Source organism: Meriones unguiculatus, chromosome 7 (assembly GCF_030254825.1).
Source record: "Meriones unguiculatus strain TT.TT164.6M chromosome 7, Bangor_MerUng_6.1, whole genome shotgun sequence".
Classification (NCBI taxonomy): domain Eukaryota; kingdom Metazoa; phylum Chordata; class Mammalia; order Rodentia; family Muridae; genus Meriones; species Meriones unguiculatus.
In genome coordinates, this window is record NC_083355.1 from 19789171 (window position 1) to 19808762 (window position 19592).

The window sequence follows — 19592 nt, forward strand, 5'->3', positions numbered from 1 at the left end:
GGATTAACTGTCAGTTCAAACCCAGTCTCTTCCACATAGTAAGTTTGAGACCAGTACGGACTACAAAGGGAAATTCTTTCAAAAAGAAAACGAAACAAGAAAAGCTGAGATTGGGAAGTATAAGGCACTGAGTTCCATTCCCAGCCAGGCTCAGTGGCACACACCTGTGGTCCCAGGCTGGGGAGATGGAGGCAGGCAGACCCCCAGAACTCAGCATCCACCCAGTCTAGCCAATCGGTGAGCTCCAGGTTTAGTCAGACCCTGTCTGACAAAATAAAGAAGACAGGATCAGCCTCTGGCCTCTTCGCGTGTGTACACACATCTGTAAGCCAGCAAGATGAAGCAGAGGGATCTCAGTGGGTTAGAGGCAACCACAGACTGTACGTAGTGAGTTCTGGTCCAGCGTGGATCACAGAGAGAGATCCTGTTTTTTTGTTTTTAAAGCAAGACAAAACCCTACTAAAATTCATATACTGTTTTCCCACTAAATTATTCCTTTGAGTTCTGTGACAAACTTAGGATGTGATCATTGAGGGTTGTTCGCTTCATTTTACTGACCCGGAAACTGATAATCAGAGAGGCTAAGTGACTTATCTAAGTCACCAAATTCTGCTGGGACAGAATTGATGAGGTAAGACCCAGATCCAAGCCAGGCGTGGTGGTTGGTACATGCCTGTAATCCCAGCACTCAGGGGCTCAGGGGCAGGCCGACCTCTGTGGATCTCTGTGGGCTCAAGGCCAGCCTGGTCTACAAAGCAGTCCAGGACAGCCAAGGCTCCACAAAGAAATCCTATCTTGGGGACAGGGGGTGAGGGGAGGCCCAGATCCAGGTGTTCTGATATGGAGTTCAAGGCTGCCTTGACCTTGTCTCCGCTCTGACCTGTGACTGGCAAATGTAGCTGTCTTGTGCTTAGGTTAGCTGTGGTGAAAGGAGAAATTGGCTTTCCCACTGGAGTCACTGGACCATGCGCCCAACATAAAAAGTGACAGCCTCTTTACAGTGATTAAATTGTCCTGGGTTAGTGACAGATTGGAAGTCCAGGAGGCAGGTGCACGGAAAAGCATTGAAGAGCGCCTCTGGGACAGGCCAGCTGAGGTAAGCCATCCATCACCAGGAGCTGGCGACACCCGCTGGACTCCTCCAGTGCCTCTGGAGACCGGGCGTTTGGGGAGCTGATGAGCCAGATGTGGTCTCCAGACATTTGCCTCTGAAATTCCTCATTGCCTGGCATGGATTGATGGACGAAGAACGGAGGGCTGGCGTAATGGGCTTAGTGCTCTCGTTTCCTTTCATCCTCACCCGAGGCAGCCTGGATGCGGATCCCCGAAGGTTAACTGGCTCTAAGTGACTGAGGTAACTCGATTAGACAACTGACCAGGCAATATTGGCCGATGGAAGAAGATCTGCTGGAGCCCACTAGCAGTTTTCGACATATAAGGTGTGACCCTTTGGGGGGGTTTAACTACCCTTTCATAGGCATCGCCTAAATCCTATCAGAAAACACAGATAGTTACCTTATGATTCACAACAGTAGCAAAATCGTAGTTACGAAGAAGCAACAGGAATAATTTCATGGTTGGGGTTCACCACAACAAGAGGAACCGTATTAAAGGATCCCAGCATTAGGAAGAGCGAGAACCACTGCAGAGAATTTATTTAGTTACTTAGTTGCTTATTTTGGTTTTTCCAGACAGTGTTTTGTAATGTATGTGTTTACACTGTGTGTGTGTCCTACTTATTTTTTTTATGTGTATGTGTGTGTGTGTGTGTGTGTGTGTGTGTGAGTTTATGTGCAGCTTATACACACTGGAGTTACAGAAAGTTGTGAGCTGTCCTGTGGATCCTGGGAGCAGAACTTAGGCTCTCTAAAAGAGCAGCCAGTACACTTAGCCACTGAACCATTGTTTCTCTAGCCCCCACCTATTATATTTTCGAACAAATAAGTTTAACTGTAAATAAGTCCCTCCTGAGGTAAAAGAAACCGTCACGAAGACATTCCTAACAGCGCTGCGTATGGAGCAGATATCTACGGAGCACCGGGGACCGAGAAAGGAACACGCTACAGTCACCGCCCTCACGAGTTCCGAAGTTCTGACGCCACTTAGTCATTCAAATAAAGCTTTATTGCGCCCATCATATGCCAGCTGAGGAGTTGGCTCAGGTGATCACTTAATAAAGTATGAGGCCCTGGGTTTGAACACCCAGCATACTAGTAAAAGCCAGAACTGAGGCACTACAGTCCAACTGGCCAGTGAGCCTCGTTTACACAGTGAAACAGGCCAGCCAGGATTGCATAGTGAGACCCATTATTAAAAATAAATAAATAAGAGAGCAGTGATCAAGGAAGACAGTCAGTGTGGATTTCTGGCCTCTACATGCATACATACACACATACACATACATGCACACATACATGCGTGTTTATACACATGTACCACATATTTTATTAATTTAAATAAAGAAAGACCTAGATTAATTAACTGATAAAATCTACGGTGGACTCGGGCAACTCCTCAGGGCCATGTTCCACTGGCGAGGTTCTCAGTCAGGTAATGTGATTGCAGGAATTTCCTGGTCCCTGCATCTCAGAAGAGGCCTCCTTACCTTGGCAGGGGAAGGGACCGCTGAAAGGCTCAGCACTGAGCCCTGGCATCGGCACTTCAGCCACGGTGTCCTACCTGCTAATGACTTGTTTGTGGTAGCTAGTCACATGCCTCTGTGCAATTCCAGTGAACACGTTTTAGTGTGCCTGTGTCCCGGATGACCCACTGCCTTGGATATAAATATGGAATATTCTTGTAGCAAGAAATTATTCCCTGCTTATCTGAAATTCACACTGGGCTTCCTGATTTGATTTTTTTTTGTTTGTTTGATTGTTTTTGTTTTTCTACTAGGGGTTGACTTTGTGTGTGCTAAGCAAGGACTCTGTCACTGTCCCCAGCTCTTTATTTATATATATTTTTTTGCTGGTGGTAGTTTTGTTGTTTGTTGTTTTGAAACAGAATCTTGCTGTCCTGAAACTCACTATGTAGACCAGGCTGGCCTCGAATTCACAGAGATCCTCCTGCCTCTGCCTCCTGAGTGCTGGGATTAAAGGTATATGCCACCACACTCAGCTCCATCTTTATCCCTTGAGGCAAGGTCCTGCTAAGTTACCCAGGCTGGCCCAGAACTTACTCTATATCCCAGGTAGGCCATAACCTTACCATCCTCCTGCCTCGGCATCTGGCACTATAGGCCTGCAGCCTACTCCTTTATTATATCTAACTAAGGCAAATGCTTTATTTCTGGGTAAACTTTAATGGGACCGTGAGATTCTTGAATAGAGTTCCCAAGACCTTCTAGAAGGTCTTCAGCATCAGGATTTCAGCACAGCCTCTAGCAGGAGAAAAGATATGACAACCTTAGAGGTCCCTACGAAAGCATGGGAGGTAGAGAGCATAGCAGACACTCAGTACAGAATTTTAAAGCCAGCCATACACACGGAGGTTTGCTGCAAGATATCTCAGCAATGCAAAGTGGAACAGAACCCCTCAGCAAGGACACCTGGGAACCTAATTCCTCACAAAGGCATTTCCACACTGAGCACCGCGCTGGTCAGGAGTTGAACAGAGAAACCAGGGCGATAAAATAAGCATAAATCAAAAGCCAGCCATGTTCATAAAATGGACCCACAGGGTCAGGGTGGCAGGCGGGATATTAGAATTCAGACAGCTTTAGGATCTGTCTGGACAAATTACACAAATTGCTGTCAGAGGTACCCCAAAGTTCACACACAATACGCCTCTGGGTTCATTTTACTCCCATTTCCCGGGCAGTAAATTATTAACTGAAAAGGTCCGGGCTGGAGCAGCTGCGTCTCCAACACATCCTGATTTCTGCACAGAAACTCACTAGGTATCCTGGACTGGGAATGACCCCCCTCCAAAGTGCCACTAAGCCCTGGCACCAGGCTGCAGGGAGAGAGGCCCAAGGCAGTGTCCTGAGGAGGGACAAAGCTGGCCCTGTGGCTTGGAGCAGCACTGACCCAAAACTCAGTGACCTTGTAAAAGCCAAGGCCGCCAGGCGATAGGAGAGGAGATGAAGAGGGAGGTGGGGGAAGGAGAAAAGAAAGTGCAGAAGCCCAAGACTCCAGGGGCAGAGGGAGCTGCTGGAACAAAGAAGGGAGGAGAAACACTCCTTTCTTTCTTTGGGACAGAATGTTGGGCTGGGCAAACACAGGTCTTTCTTTCTCTCTCTCTCTCTCTCTCTCTCTCTCTCTCTCTCTCTCTCTCTCTATCTTTCCATGCCATGGATTTTTCTTAAGGGTGTAAAAGCACTGGCCATGAAGAGAGGCAGAGACCGGAGACCAGGAATCCCTAGGGCAAGCTGCTTAGCCAGACTGGCCAAGTTCATGGGCTCTGTGTTCTGTGAGAGACGCAAGCTCTCGTGGCAAGCCCTTTTCCCGCCCTCCATCTCCCCAGCCCCATTCTTTTGTTGTTGTTTCCTTTAAAGATTGGTTTCATTTATTCATTAAAAACATCTTTTGGACCCAGTGGGCGATGGAAGCAGAGGCAGGCAGATCTCAGTGAGTTCGAGACCAGCCTGGTCTACAGAGTGAGTTCCAGGATAGTTAAGGCTACACAAAGAAACCCATCTCAAAAAAACAACCAACCAAACAAACAAAATATGTGTATGTATGTGTACATATAAAGTAATATATGTATATGTAAACATATATTTATGTGTGTGTTAAAAGACAGTTGTGAGCCTCCATGTGGGTGCTGGGAATTCAACCCTGATTCTCTGCAAGAACAGCAAGCACTCTTAACTACTAGCCATCTCTCCAACCCCTATTTTAATTAATTTATTTATTTACTTATTATTTGCTTGAGACAGGGTCTTACTGTGTAGCCCTGGCTGGCCTGGAACTCACAGAGACCCATCTCTGCTCCCTGAGGATTAAGGATGAGCATCATTAGGTCCAGCTTAATTTTGTAATTTTTTTTACATCTTCTGCCTCCCCGGTGATGGGATTATGTCAGGGCAGCAGATCACTGGACTTTTAGGTGGGCTCTAAGGTTCCTAAATCTGCTCTGTCTACTGAACTGTCTCCCCAGCCCCAAGTCTTTTAATCAAGGCATCTCTACACTTCTAAATATTCAATAGGCTAAAAACATGTGTTCAAACAAATACTCATACTCAAGTGTTTATAGCAGCAAAGTCTCTATGGACATGGCTGTCCTGGAGCTCTCTGTAGACCAGGCTGACCTGGAACTCACAGAGATCCTCCTGCCTCTGCCTCCTGAGTGCTGAGATTAAAGGCATGTGCTACCAGACCAAGCTCACTATGCATCTTGAAAACATTGTGCTAAGCGAAATAAGCCAGACACAAAGAGCGATGCCTTGTGGGATTTCATTCTTATGAAATGGCAAAATAAAAAACAAAACAAGCAAATATCGCCATCCTCACAGGACTAGAAAGGCGGAAGCAGGCAGACCGCTGTGAACCCCAGAGCCCGGGGCTATAAGAGAGAGACTCCTTTAGATGCTGGATGTTTTTGAGCTCAGTACCTTCCTGGCTCAGCCTCCCTGAGGTCTGGAATTACAGGTACACATCTCCAGAAAGTGTACACTCTTGAGACAGTGAATTTCCAGGCCAGCAAGATGGCTCAGTGGGTAAAAACGCTTGCTGTCAAGCTTAAACAATCTCAGTAGGATCCCCAGGACCCACAGGGTGGAAGGAGAGAGCTGACTGCTGCAAACTGTCCTCTGACCGCTATATGCATGCTATGGCACACGTGCCCAGGCCTTCACAGACCCCACCACACACACACACACACACACACACACACACACACACACAAATAAATACAATTTTTTAAAAAGGGGAGACAGTGAATTTTAGGATGCGAGGGTTGTATGTTCACAAAGTAGTTCATAAAACACATACACAGAAACTATTAACTGCCTGATGGTATACAAAATAAGACGCTGAGAAGTGGATAGGGATGGCCTTAGTTTGGTAGAGTAAAGCTGCCTAGCATGCATATAAACTGGGTGTGGTGGCTTATGGCTGTAATTCCAGCACTCCGGAGGAGACTGGGTCTCGAAGAAAGAAAAAAAAAAGCAAAACAAAAATCAAGTATTGTGTTTGGAGGCTGGGGACAGGTTCTCACGTGTCATGTGTCAATAAAGGCAGCCTAGACACCAAACGCTTCCTGGATCACCCCGGGGAGGACTGGGGTCTTGAAAAGGCTTTGATGCCTGGCAACCATCCTCAGACATACTGCTGGTCTGAGGCGAAGCAGCGTGGGTTCCCCGCTTTCCCGGATCGTTTTCAACGTGCAGCAAAATCTGAGAGGCCGCGGGGCTGAGCAAACGATTGATGAACAACTGTTTTTGGAAGCCAAACGCCAGAGCCAGCCAGCTTTGCTCTGACCTCAGAGTAATCAGGCCAGATCAGTCCTTGGCAAAGTAAACAGCCACAGCCGTCCCCACGGCTCCCGGAGCCAGAGGAACAACCCGGAACGTTCTCTCTCTCCCACTCCTTAAGGGCCCCTGTGCTCTCTGTAAACATGTGGTTGATGAGCCATCAGCAGTTCCGATGGAGGACATTCTGCGACGTGTGTCCTTTTCTGCCTTGGCCCCACACTCTCTTGCCGCCCCCATTTGTTGGGAGGGGAGTGATGGAGGAGGACGGGTGTCGCTTAGTAGACACAAGCCTGCTAGGAGGGTGCAGGCTTTGTGTTTTCAAAGACCCAACTTCTACTCGGAGGCACCGGTCACCGATTGATCATGGAATCCTGAGGACTAACGCCTTGTGTAATGGCTCACTCCTGTAATCCCAGCGCCCGGAAGGCTGAGGGAGAGGACTGCTTCAAGATGTAGGCGAGCCTCAGCTACATAGTGAGTTCTAGGCTGGCTAGGGCTACATAACGTGATCTTTTCTCAAAAAACCTGGGCCCCTAGCCGGGCATAGTGGCACAGGCCTGTAATCCCAGCACTCGGGACGCAGAGGCACGCGGATCTCTGTGAGTCTGAGGGCAGCGTTGTCTACAGAGTGAGTTTCAGGACAGCCAGGACTACACAGAGGCTGCCTCTGCCTGCCAAAGGCTGGGATTAAAGGTGTGTGTCACCATCAACTGTCTCACTTCTGCATCTTTATCACAATTTTTAAGGACTCTCTTCAATGGCTTCCTGTCTAAATTCTCTCTCTCTCTCTCTCTCTCTCTCTGGGAGGGTTTCTTGTCACAGAGTCTGCAGTCATGGACCCTGCTGCAGCAACGTGGAGAATCCCCATCCTCTTCTTGAACACACAGATCCTCCTGCCTCTGTCTCCCAAGTGCTGGGATTAAAGGCGTATGCCACTACCACCCAGCTAATTATTTAGTTTGTTCGGTTGTTTTTGAGCTGGGTTTCTCCATATACCCCTGACTGTCCTGGGACTCACTTTGTAGACCAGGCTGGCCTCAAACTCAGAGATCCCCCTGCCTCTGCCTCCTGAGTGCTGGGATTACCACCACCTCCTGGCTCTGAAGGAGCCGTTCTTAACCATCATATGGATGGAGCCTGCTCATCCATCCACACTCCTGGTCGGGACTAGGAACTAGATGGGTGTTTCCACACAGGGGCATCAAGGACTTTAGGAGTGAGATAATTTGTTGTTGAGGTCCATGACTTCCTCCAATTGCCAAATCCCTTAAGTAGTAACCAAGAGGCAAGATTCCAAAACTAACCTCATCTGAAAACCACCATGATAAATATAATTTTTTTTTCTTTTTTAGTCCTTTTTGTGTGTCATTTTGTTTCCTTTGGGAGAGGAATAAATATTTCTGTTCTTCTTTCCTGTGAGCCTTTTCACGATACCAGTAGCCTGTGTCTCTTTTTCCACAGTGTTTGCCCCATAGAACAGTATACAACTCTACTCCGCTGGCACGGAGGGTGCTTGAGAGCACCCATAATCCTCACACTGGTACTTCCCTACCGGGGGCATATACCCTACGGGGGACACGTGTATGCATGTAGCTCCAGTCCTTAAAAAAAAAAAAAAATACAAACGGGTTAGTGGCCATGCCCCAGGATCCTTAGTTTATACAGTACCAAGGCTTGAACCCAGGGCTCCATGCATGCTAGAGAAGCTCTTACCAGCCAAGCTACATTCCCAGCCCATGGAGGACCATTTAAGCATCTGTGCAATGTTCTATTGGGGGGATGTGTCTTAATCTTTTTGGGGGGTCGGTTTCAAGACAGGGTTTCTCTGTGTAGCCCTGACTGTCCTCGAACTCACAGAGATCCTCCTGCCTCTGCCTCCCAGAGTGCTCGGATTACAGGTTTGTGCCACCCACTGGAATCTAGCTTGTGTTTTAATCTTAAACAATCATCTTTTAAGTATCTTATATGTTTAGCCAAGCTCCAAGTTTGCTGGGTTTGCTTTTCAAAGTAATGATGCAGTGTAGTCTGTATGCATATAACTCTGCCTTTGTTTTAATTGTTCCGATAATTCTCAGGAGTGGGATTATTGAGTCAGTGGGTGTGGGCTCCTGGCACGAAGCTCACCACACTTTCCAAGACGTATTAAGTAATTTGCAACATTTCACTAACGTTTTCACTTTTTAGCTGGGCGTGGTGGTGCATACCTGTAATCACAGGACTAGGGAGACTGAGGCCAGAGGCTCTGGAGCACACACTGGCGGCCAGACCCAGACTACATAGGAAGTGTCGTGAAAGTGATTTAGGGCTTGCAACACGCCTCATCGGGTAGAGATGCTTTACTGCCAAGCCTGGTGACCTGAGTCTGATCCTCAGACCTACACGGTAGAAATGACCAACTCCCAAAAGTTGTCCTCTGAGGCCGGCACTCAGGCTACAGAGATAAGTGGGTCTAGGAGGCCAGACTGTTCTACACATTTCTACATGGTGAATTCCAGGACTACAAAGAGAGACCCTGTCTCATGAACAACGAAAAACAAACAAAGAAGTCCAACTTGTCCTTTTGGCTTCCACACGCATGCTATGGAACAGACACAAATGTAATTTTTTCAAGAGTGTTTTTGGGCCCAGCTGTGGTGGCAGGATAATTTTAACCCCAGCACTTTGGAGGTGCATAATCCTAGCATTCCAGAGTCTGAGGCAAAAGAGGCCTCAAGTTTAAGGCCAACCAGGCTACGTACACAGACCCTGCCACAAAAGCAAAATAGCAACTAATGCGGATTTCCAGCCTCCTGGGGATCTATAGGATCTTGGAGTCTCATTTCAAGAAATTTTCAATCCCCGGGTCACACAACTAAATTGGGCTAAATTGGGCTAAGAAAGGGCTCCTGGGGTCACCCTGTTTCCATCTTAATCCGAGTAAAAAGGAAGCTCATTAGGAAAGGGCTCTTTCTGCTCCCCTGAGGAACCGGTTATACTGCCTGGAAATCCAGTTTTCTGTCTTGCTCCAGAGCATTAGCATAAAAGTATCTGAGAGTGGAGGGAAAGGAGGCCAGCTTTTCCGCTCTGGAGAGAACCCTCCCTCCTGAGAAGGGGCTTGTGCGGTGGCAGGTGGTGTTTATCTACAATCATGGGCTATTCACCAAACCCCAAACCCGCCGCTTAGATGCAAATTGTTCATCAGTGTCCTCACTCAGCCATTCATCTGGGGAGCTGACGGCAGCCACGTAGGATGTCTCCCCGCGAATCTTACTCCCAAAAGAGCTGGTAAAGCCCGAAAGCCACACAAAGGCAGCTCCCTCAGCCCCAGGCTTGGGGAAGGACATCGCCAGCCCTTAGGTTTGAAGGAGGCAAATGTCTTTGCTAGAGTAAAAATCAGACATTTTTATATAACCTCCGTAGATTTCTCCCTTTATTGGTGAGGATTCTCAACTTCGGACTTAAGGCAGCCAGCCTTTCTATTGCTGATTCAGTTGTGAGCAGGAACCCAGGATCTCGGTGCAGATGCAGTACCCCAGCAGGCAGGATGCGCATGGAAGAGGCTTTTGTTTCTCTAACTGTCCTTAGCACAGTTTCCCACTGTGGAAAAGCCAACACCCCAGAGACAAAGGGCCAGTAAAGCCATCCAGTATTTCTGTGTCATTCGCAGTCATGCATGACCTGCAAACACTAATTCTGAGGTGGCAAAAGCATTAAACAAAAGGGCAATGGGATTAATGTAAGATTGTTTAGATATAATGCATATTGTTTATTATAATCAACGTGTGTTTCTGTCTGAAGATGTTGGTATATGACATGAGAGAGGAAGTGCAGAGGAGTTCCGGACTTTGTGGAATTGGTTCTCTTACTCCACTTTTACCTACCTACTGGGCCACCACTCCCAGGTCAAGATTATGTTTCTTTAAAATCTATCAAATGAATGAGGCATTGGAGGTCAGTGAGTTCAGGGCTTGCCCTGCAAGCCTGGGGACTGGAGTGCAGATCCTCAGTTCCCCAGTATGCCCATCTCTGGGCAGTGCTGGAGAGATGGCTCAGGGGTTAAGAAGACCAGCTGCTTTTGCAGAGGACCTGGGTTCAATTCCAAGCACCTGCAGAGTGCCTCACAACTGTCTGTGACTCCAGTTCCAGGATGTCCTCCTCTGACGTAAGGACACCAGCATGCACATGAACATACATACATGCAAATAAAATAAAACTTAAAAGTATATATATATATATATATATATATATATATATATATACCTCACATATATATACATATTATATGCAGATCCCTGAGTTCAAGGCCAGCCTGCTGTGCATAGACTGTTATAATAATGATTAAGATGCCATGCAACAGATCTAGTATGTGGGAAAGGGGGAGGAGGAGAGAGAGGGAGGAGGGTGCCCATGACAGAGAGACAGAGAGAGGCTGTAAAACTGTGAGAGAGCTAAGGAGGCTGGCAGGTCCTTTGTATCCAGTACATACCCGGTACACAGGTCAGAGATTGCTAGGCCCCTAAAAGGCAGGTGAGTGGAATCGCCTGTTAACTAACATTGCCAGTTCCAGGACAGCTAGAGCTACATAGTGAGATTGTGTCTTAACAACAATGGAAAAAAAATAAAACAAAACTAACTGTCAAACCAAGCCAGGAACGGAGGCATACCACAATCTACAATTGTAGCCCTCAGGAAGCCGAGGCTGGATTATCATGGATTGAAAGGCAGCCTGAGAACAGTACAAAACAGAGTGGGGGCCAGGTGTGGGGCCATACAGCTTTTCTAAAAGGTTAATTATTTATCTTATGCACAGTGGTGTTTTGCCTGCATGTATGTCTGTGTGATCTTGGCGTTACAGACAGTTGTGAGCTGCCATGTCGGTGCTGGGTATTGAACCTGGGTCCATCTGGAAGAGCAGCCGGTGCTCTTAACTACTGAGCCATCCCTCCAGCCCCAAATGATACACACCTTTAATCTCAACACACCAGAGACAGAGGCAGGCAGATCTCTGAGTTCCAGGCCAGCCTGTTCTACAAAGTAGGTCCAGGACAGCCAAGGCTACACAGAGAAACCCTGTCGGAAGCAAATGCATTCCTTATTTTCAAATACGAGCCAAGCCAGCACTGGCACCTGGAGACACGCAGGTAGCAATAACCTTTTTGTTGTTTTATAGCAGGCTTTTGCTGTATAGCCCAGGCTGGCCTCAAATTCAGGATTTCGGGTGCTAGGATTGCAGGTGTGTATCCTACCATGCCCCACTGGCAATGGTATTTCCTAAAACTCCTCGGTTTATCTCAACAAGTCGTCAAGGTTAAGACCCACTGAATTGAAGGAATTCAGTGGTGATAGAGGGTAGAGCAGAAAAGCCCTGGAATGTTCTAGCAGGGGTGGGAATCTGAGCCACATCTTTGAGAATAAGCAGGGAGCAAGGAAGGAATTTGAGCAAGGAAAGCAGCATATGCACACACTCAGCTTGGCAAAAGACTAATAAAATGAGGAATGGGCTGTAAGTGACCCCCCCCCAACACCAAATAAGGGATGCTTATAGACCTCAGAGAGTCACAGGAGAATCTGAGCAAGCACCTGCTTTGAGATTTTCAGGAAGGCAAGTTTGGGGAAAGATAACTTAAAGAGGGGTTGGAGCCAAAGCCAGATCGCACAGACCATTATAGATTTTCTAAACAGGTGTGGTGGTACAGGCCTATAATCTCAGCACCTGGAAAGTGCAGGCAGGAGGATCAGTTCAAGGTCATCCAACACACACACACACACACACACACTTTATGGCATAGCAGAGAATGGTGCTTGCTGCTATGCCTGAGGACCTGAGTTGGATCCCCATACCAACAGGATGGAGGGGAAAACCAACTCCCATCAGTTGTCCTGACTACCACCTGTGTGTGCAGCCTGGCGCACACCTTTAGTGCCAGCACTTGGGAGGCAGAGGCAGGCAGATCTCTTCGTCCGAGGCCAGTCTGGTTTACAGAGCAAGTCCTAGGACAGCCAGGGCTATGAAGTAAAAACAAGAAACAAAAAAAGACTGGAGAGATGGTTAGGAGCACTGGCTGTTCTTGCAGAGGACCCAGGTTCAAGTCCCAGCACCCACATGGAGGTTCACACCTGTCTGTAACTCCAGTTCCAGGGGAACCGATATCCTCACACAGACATTTCTGCAGCTGAAACACCAAAGCACTGAAATAAAAATAAGTAAAAAACAAAACAAAACAGACAAACAAAAAGCCTTTGTGTGCTGGCACACTTTTACACACACACACACACACACACACACACACAGTAAATTTTAAGACATTTTATTCTTATTTTGCACGTATGTGTGTTTTTCCTGTATGCATTTCTATGTATCACATATATGTCTGGTGGCCTTGGAGCTCAGAAGCTACGTCAACCCACCTGGAACTGGAATTACAAAGAGGTAAGAACCACCATGTAAGCCAGGCTGTGGTGGTGGCGCACACCTTTAATCTCAGCACTCAGGAGGCAAAGGCAGGCTGATCTCTGAGTTCCAGGCCTACCGGCCTGGTCTACAAATGGAGTCCAGTATAGCCAGGGCTACACAGAGAAATCTTGTATCAGAAAAGCAAACAAACAAAAAGAACCATCGAGCTAGTCTGTTGGGCTTTCCTCCTAACCACTGAGCCATCTCTCCACTCCGTCAAATACCTTGAAATATTTAGGGGTCTATAAGATGCTCAGAGCAAACCGCAAGCTTCAGACGGACCTGAGTTCAATCTCAGTGGACAAATACGGAAAGAGGACCAACCCGATAAACGTCTCTCCGGCTGCATACCCATGCCTGTGGCATGCATACACACGCCTGACAATAAATACAGAGGGGCTGGAGAGACACAGTTATCAACACTTGGTGCTCTTGCAGAGGACCAGGTTTGGGTCTCAGAACCCACATGGCAGCTCACAACTACTGGTCCCTGGGACCCTGCATCCTCTTCTGATCCTCACAGACATCAAGCACGCACGTTGTGTGCACTTACATTCAAAAGCAAACACTCATAAAATAAATATTTTTAAATATGAAAAAAAAACTCTTTTCAAAAAAAAGATTACTTAGGAGTGGGGAGGGATACAGGAAGGTTCCTGAGAGGTGCTGCTGGGATTGTAAGTGCCTCACCCAAAGGCAGGGCAGCTCAGCCTTTAGGGTAGTTTTTTAAAACATTGGAAAAGATGCTTCTAGATCGAAAGAGACACGAGCTTATGCCACCGGACACAGCTTTGGAGGCTGAGTTAAAGAGGAAATGCCAGATCCATCCTGCTCTGCTGGCACTGACCTGTGTGTGCAGAGAAGAACCCACACAAGTGTGTGCAGCCAGGCAAGGGGCTAGGGGAAGGCTCCTCCCCTTCCCTTCTCCCTCCCCTTTCCCTCTTCCTCCTCCTCCCCTTCACCTTCCCCTTCCCTCTCCTTCCCCCTTCTTATTTCCCTCCTCTTCCCTGTCCCTCTCCTCTTTCTTCCTCCCCCCCTTTTAACCATAAGCCCAAAACAAGCCCTTTCTTCTATAGTACCCTTGGTCATGGTGTTTTATCACAGCCAAACTAAGAGTATTATTTATTTGTTTGTTTGTTTGTTTATTTATTTATTTTACACTGTCTGCCTGCATGTCAGAAGGGGGCACCAGATCTCATTATAGATGGTTGTGAGCCGCCATGTGGTTGTCCGGAACTGAACTCAAGATCTCTGGAAGGGCAACCAGCATTCTTAACCTCTGAGCCATCTCTCCAGCCCACTAAGAGCATTATTATTAACTGTGGGGTCTTTAGGGACTGTACCAGCGTGGGACACTTCACCATGAAGCTGTGAGAAGCACCTCAGAAGTGCTCAAGAAAGCAGTCCCGAGAAAACTTCTACTAACTCAGTGGAAATGCCATCAATCGCCCATGCCGTGGACAGCCCCTCTGCTTTCCTTTGGGACCCCACTTCTGTAGAGTGTGATGGTTGTCATCCCAGCACTCTAGAGACTGAGGTGGGAGGATCATCTCAAATTTAAGGGTCAGCTTGGACTATGTAGTGAGCTCCTGGCCAGCCTAGATTACAGACCTCAGGGGAAAAAAAGAAGGAAATATCAACTGGAGTGGCACCCGCCTGTCATCCCAGGACTTGAAAGATGGGGGCAGAAGGAATCCAGGGTCATCCCCAGTTAAAGGATGAGTTTGATGCCAGCTTCACGTACAAGAAACCCCACCTCAAAACAACCAAACCTGTCCTACCCCAAAAGAAGATACCAAGAGAGGCTGGAGAGATGGTTTAGCAGTTCAGAACTCACACTTTCGCAGGGCAGTGGTGGCACATGTCTTCAATCCCAGCACTTGGGCGGCAGAGACAGGAGGGTCTCTGTGAGTTCAAAAGTCAGCTTGGTCTACAGAGCAAGTTTCAGGACAGGCAGGGCTACACAGAGAAACCTGTCTTGAAAAACAACAAAACAAAACAAAACAACCACAAAACCTCATACTTCTGGTTCAGAGAACAGAGTTCAAAATTCCCAGAACCCACATTAGGCGGCTCACAACCACCTGAGCCTGCAGCTTTCCGGGTATCCAAAGCCTGTGGTCCATAGAGATCTGCCTGCCTCTGCTTGCTAAGTGCTAGGACTAAAGGTTTACACCATTATGCCCTGCCCAAAATAGATTTTTTTTTAAAGAGGGGGGAAAAACAATCAAAAGAACACTGTTTTTGTTGGACAACCCCCAGAGCCAAGGATGAATCAGAACTGATCTTTTCCAATCCTGGTAATTACTGTACCCTTTGCCAGAAATTGATCTGTGTTAGTCACTCTCTGTCACCGAGAAAAATCAGTTTAAAAGAGGGAAGATTTATTTTGGCTCAGAAGTTTCAGTCAGTGACCAGATGGCTCTATTGTTGTTAGGTATGTGACAAAACAGAAACATCATGGCAGCGTGGTGGAAGGGTATGGCAGAGGAAAATACCTCATGGAACCAGAAAGAGACTGGGGGGAGATGGAGGCGGGGAAGAGAAATAGGGGAGGGGGAGGGATGGAGTGGCTAGTGAGGAGGAAGGAGGGGGTGGGAGGGAGAGATGGAGTGAGAAGGGGGAGGGAGAAAGAGAAAGGGAGAGAGAGAGAGATTGGAGTGAGTAGAGTCTAGGGACAAGACAAAGACTTGATGGCCTGGCCTCCAGTGAGCCACTTCCTTCTACTCCGCGTCTTGCTAGCCCATCCGATATGAACTCATTGGTAGACAAACCCACTGATTAAAGCGGTTAGGCTCCTGACGATCCAGTCCCCTCTCGATGGCAGCAGCTGGGGACCAAGCCTTCAACACGTGAGCCTTCGGGCAGCACACCAGATATCCAAACCACAATGCAATCCGAAGGGGCACACAGCACGGTTCTGGCTTAGAGTGCAAGACGTTATTTATTTCTAGAAGGAATTGCCTCCCACCAAAGAGAGGTTTCCATAAGTACAAGCAACCCAGAGCCTTCCGCTGCGTTCCTTGGAACGCTGTTGACTGGATTCCAGACCGTGGGCCTGAGGCCACCGCCATCTTGCAGGCACGAAGACTCTCAGCCATTCTAAGCCAACAGACCTCAGTTCCTAAACCTGACTAAACTGCTGAGCCGTCCAGCTTCCTGGAGACCCTGTCTCCAAAAAAAAAAAAAAAAGCGGGGGTTTGGGGGAGAGACTGTCATGTGTCCAAAGTTAGCCTTCAACTCAGTCTGTAGCCAAGATTAACCTTAAACTCTTGATCTTCCTGCCTCTACCTTCTGAGTGTTGTGGTTACAGGCATGCGCCACCATGAGTGATTTACGAGTGCCAGGGACTGAACCCAGGGCTTAATATAGGCCGGACAAGCACTAGCACTCCAGACTGACCTCCATCCTCAACCCGTCTAGTCACTGCTTCAACAAGAACCTAATGAATTCCTACCCACTCGCAGGGATCCAAAGGTGGAGTTTGTTCTCGAGGGAAAGACAGTCAAATGAGACAAAGCCTAGTGGTGGTGGCACACTCAGGTGGGAGAGGACTGAGACAGAACTGGGGGTGGGGAGGTGGAGCAGGGAGAAAGGAGCATGGAGAAGGAACGGACAGACTAGTAGGAGCAAGGCTCTAAAGAGGACAAGCAAAGAGCTTCCAGACTGAAGACACTGACAGCAACTTCAAATCTTACAGGGATATCTAGAGAGAGAGAGAGGAAAGAACAATAAGAGTAAAAAAAAAAAAAAAAAAAAAAACCATAACCAGGAAGGGGTCAGCTGGCAAAAAAGAGTCATGCCCCTTGTGCCCTCCTCCTCTGGAAGGAGATATTTTGGTCACTCATTTGGTGGCAAAATAAAAATATACAGAAACAAACCTTATAAGGAGTTCAAATAGCTGAGGTCAATCCTGGTGAATGTTACCTTGGTAAGTGTCACATAAAAACATATTAAGCAGACTGTGTGTGTGTGTGTGTGTGTGTGTGTGTGTGTGTGTGTGTGTGTGTGTAGGACATAAGGAAAGAAGCTGAGCACAGAGCCTTCCAGAATCAAGCTCTAGCTAGAATGGACCAGGGCTAAGCTGGAAGCTTCCTCTCCTGCATATTCATCGGGGAGAGCCCCTCCCACCAGGCTCCCTGATTAAGTCTCAGCTCCCTTGGGTTTTCAAATAAAAAAAAGGACTGATCACTCTCTCTCACCATCTGGACAATTATGGTCTCCCATCAGCTGCTACAAAATGAGGGGTTTGTGACACTTTGGCGGCAGCCCTCTCTCTCCCTCCCCCCATCACATCTGGGCCTTAATCTCTTGAATTAGCCAAATCAAGGGAAGTTTGGAAATGTATTGTGAGCTGAGTGATGGAATAAATAACCTACCAGCCAGGCCGTACTCCAAATCTCCCTGCCTCTGCCATAGCTGGCCAGACAGGCTCTACGCACACCTGATGCGGAGACAAGAGGGTAGATACAGCAAGGCTGCCTCAGGATGTCCATCTGCTGTCTTCCTGTGAGATAGCAAAGGCCTGTCTCAGGCTGGACTGAACAAGGTTGCACGTACGGAGGAACAATAGCAGGACTCTGTCCCTCATTCCTGGCGTTGATTGCACAGGTCTGGAACTCTGCTCTATAGGTCGTTCACTGTTTAAAGGCAAGGACAAGATGTGGCTTTCCAACATCCTTTCAGGACTAGTACTCAAAGAAAGGGCACAAGGTGGGACCTGGGGAGCGTTAGCCACATGAGTGAATCAATGAATGAGAGGAGATTAGAGTGTCCAACGCACATTCCAGCCAGAAAACACTCCACTTTTTTGTTTGTTATTTGATTTCTCTGTTAAGAAAAACCTTGGCTGTCCTGGACTCTCTTTGTAGACCAGGCCGGCCTCAAACTCACAGCCATCTGCCTGCCTCTGCCTCCCTGTGCCACAACACCCAGTAAACTTCTTCCTTAATTAAAAAAAAATCTTATTGTACTTGTGTGGGTGTTTTGCTGCGGTGAATGTCTGCATACCACGTACCTGGAACCCGGTGTTTGGGGCCTACAGGGCTGTGGAAGCCAGAAGAGGGTTGTCAGCTCTCCTGGAACTGGAATCAGCCGGTTGTGAGCTGCCTGTGGATGTTGGGAATCAAACCCTGGTCCTTCGGGAGAACAGCCTGTGCTCTTCACAGCTTTTTAGCCCCCTATGGTATTTCTTCAGGAGAACCATATGTTCATCCTGGGCAGACACTGAGTCTGCTTCAGACCAGAAGGTAACTTGTTAGATCTCCTTTCCTGGCCCCCTTTGGTGCTGCCCCCTCCCCCAACCACACACAGGGTTGGTCCTTGGTTGGCCTGGAAATCGCTACCTAGCTGAGGCTGACCTCCAGCTCACAGAGAGAGCTGTCTGTCTCTCCTCCCTGGGCACCCCCTCCCCCACGGCACTGAAAGCACTTCCTGGGCTGGAAAGGGGAGGCAGAGCTGGTGGTGTGGCTAGCCACGGTCTGCTGCGACAGACTGGCAAGAAAGCCAGAGTCCCCTCCTGCCCGCTGCAGGGTCTGTTGCGCCAACACTATGGGGGAGGAAGAGGTTCTCAGCATACCCTCCGTGGGCGCCTGGAAGAGGGTGACACAGTGACTCAGCCCCATTCGCGGGTGGCTGGGGGTCTCCCAGAGACACAGCTTGGCACACTGAGCCGTGTTTTTATTTGAGGTTCATCTTGATGGGCAGAGAATCCCTGTAGGCAGGGTGGTGAGTGAGGCTGGTGGTGTGTCGGTGTGTCACGAACGCTTCTGGCCTCCTCTACGCAGCAGAGTCCCCGAAGGACCTAGGAGAATGTGTCCTTACCTGTAGATGGGGGGCCCAGGGGGCTGAGAAAGCCAGGACTTCCCTGCCAAGGAGCAGATGGCTACGACTCACCCACGTGTCCACCCGTGGGCCGGGCTCCTGCCACAGAAAGGGCGTTTTAGAGCCACTGCTTGAAGCCAGGCATGGCAGCACAGTTCTCCTCTGAGGCAGAGGGATAACCTCAGTAACAATTAGACCTACCTAACCCATCCTACCCCACCTCCTCCGCTCACCAACGCTCTGGAGGAAGATCCAGTCGTCGTCGTCGTCGTCCCCCCCCCAGCGTATCCCTGCTACCCCTCCCAACATGCATCTAAAATAACTACATTTTCTTTCTCCCTCAAAAGGTTCCCCATAGCAGCGTTTCCACCCACATCTTGGCTCCCCCACACCCCCTCCCTGCCTCCCTGCAGACAGCCCACTGCTGCCTCCCTCCCACTCAGCCCTCTGCTCTCGGAGCTCTGAACACCCAAAAAGGAAAAAAGGGTTTGTGCTGAGGGAAGACGGAGCCCGGGAGGAAGGGGAGGGCTGCGTGCCAGCTGACGCTCGCTCCGCTCCGCAGGAAAAAAAGTGCCTGCGTCTGAGCCAAGGGTGTAGCTCCTGCGAATCCTGGGAGACTAGGAAAAGGGGAGAGAAAAATGTTCCGGTTTGCATGGCACATCCCAACTCCCATCATAAACAGTCCTGAATAGGCTTTTCCGAAGGGAGGCTGAATCGAAGGACGATAGAGAACTCGGGAGATTAGATATTCCTTCATCAAGCGTTTAACCCACCCTGTGCGCCGGGCAACACAAGCACAGTAAAGAATGCAGGCAAGAAGAAAAAAAAAAAAAAAAAAAAGCAGCCAGCATGCTTGCCCTGAAAAACCCTCACATTTGGGTGGGAGAGACACAGCAGACTGTATAATGTAACATTGAAGGA

The 19592-nt window shown here is 48.4% G+C and overlaps 1 long non-coding RNA gene across 3 annotated transcripts; it reads right to left on the minus strand.

Moving 5' to 3' along the window:
• Positions 1–13919: 13919 nt before the first annotated feature.
• Positions 13920–19158, minus strand: LOC132655124 (uncharacterized). Of its 3 annotated transcripts, XR_009592764.1 has the most exons (6): positions 18873–19158; positions 18672–18770; positions 18427–18561; positions 17866–17957; positions 17228–17355; positions 13920–16554 (listed from the first exon to the last, which is right to left on the minus strand). It is a non-coding gene; the product is annotated as an uncharacterized LOC132655124 (long non-coding RNA). The 3 variants fall into 3 exon arrangements; XR_009592762.1 differs by lacking the exon at positions 18427–18561 and having other exon boundaries at positions 18905–19158; XR_009592763.1 differs by having other exon boundaries at positions 18427–18770; positions 18905–19158.
• Between the last annotated feature and the right edge of the window lie 434 nt (positions 19159–19592).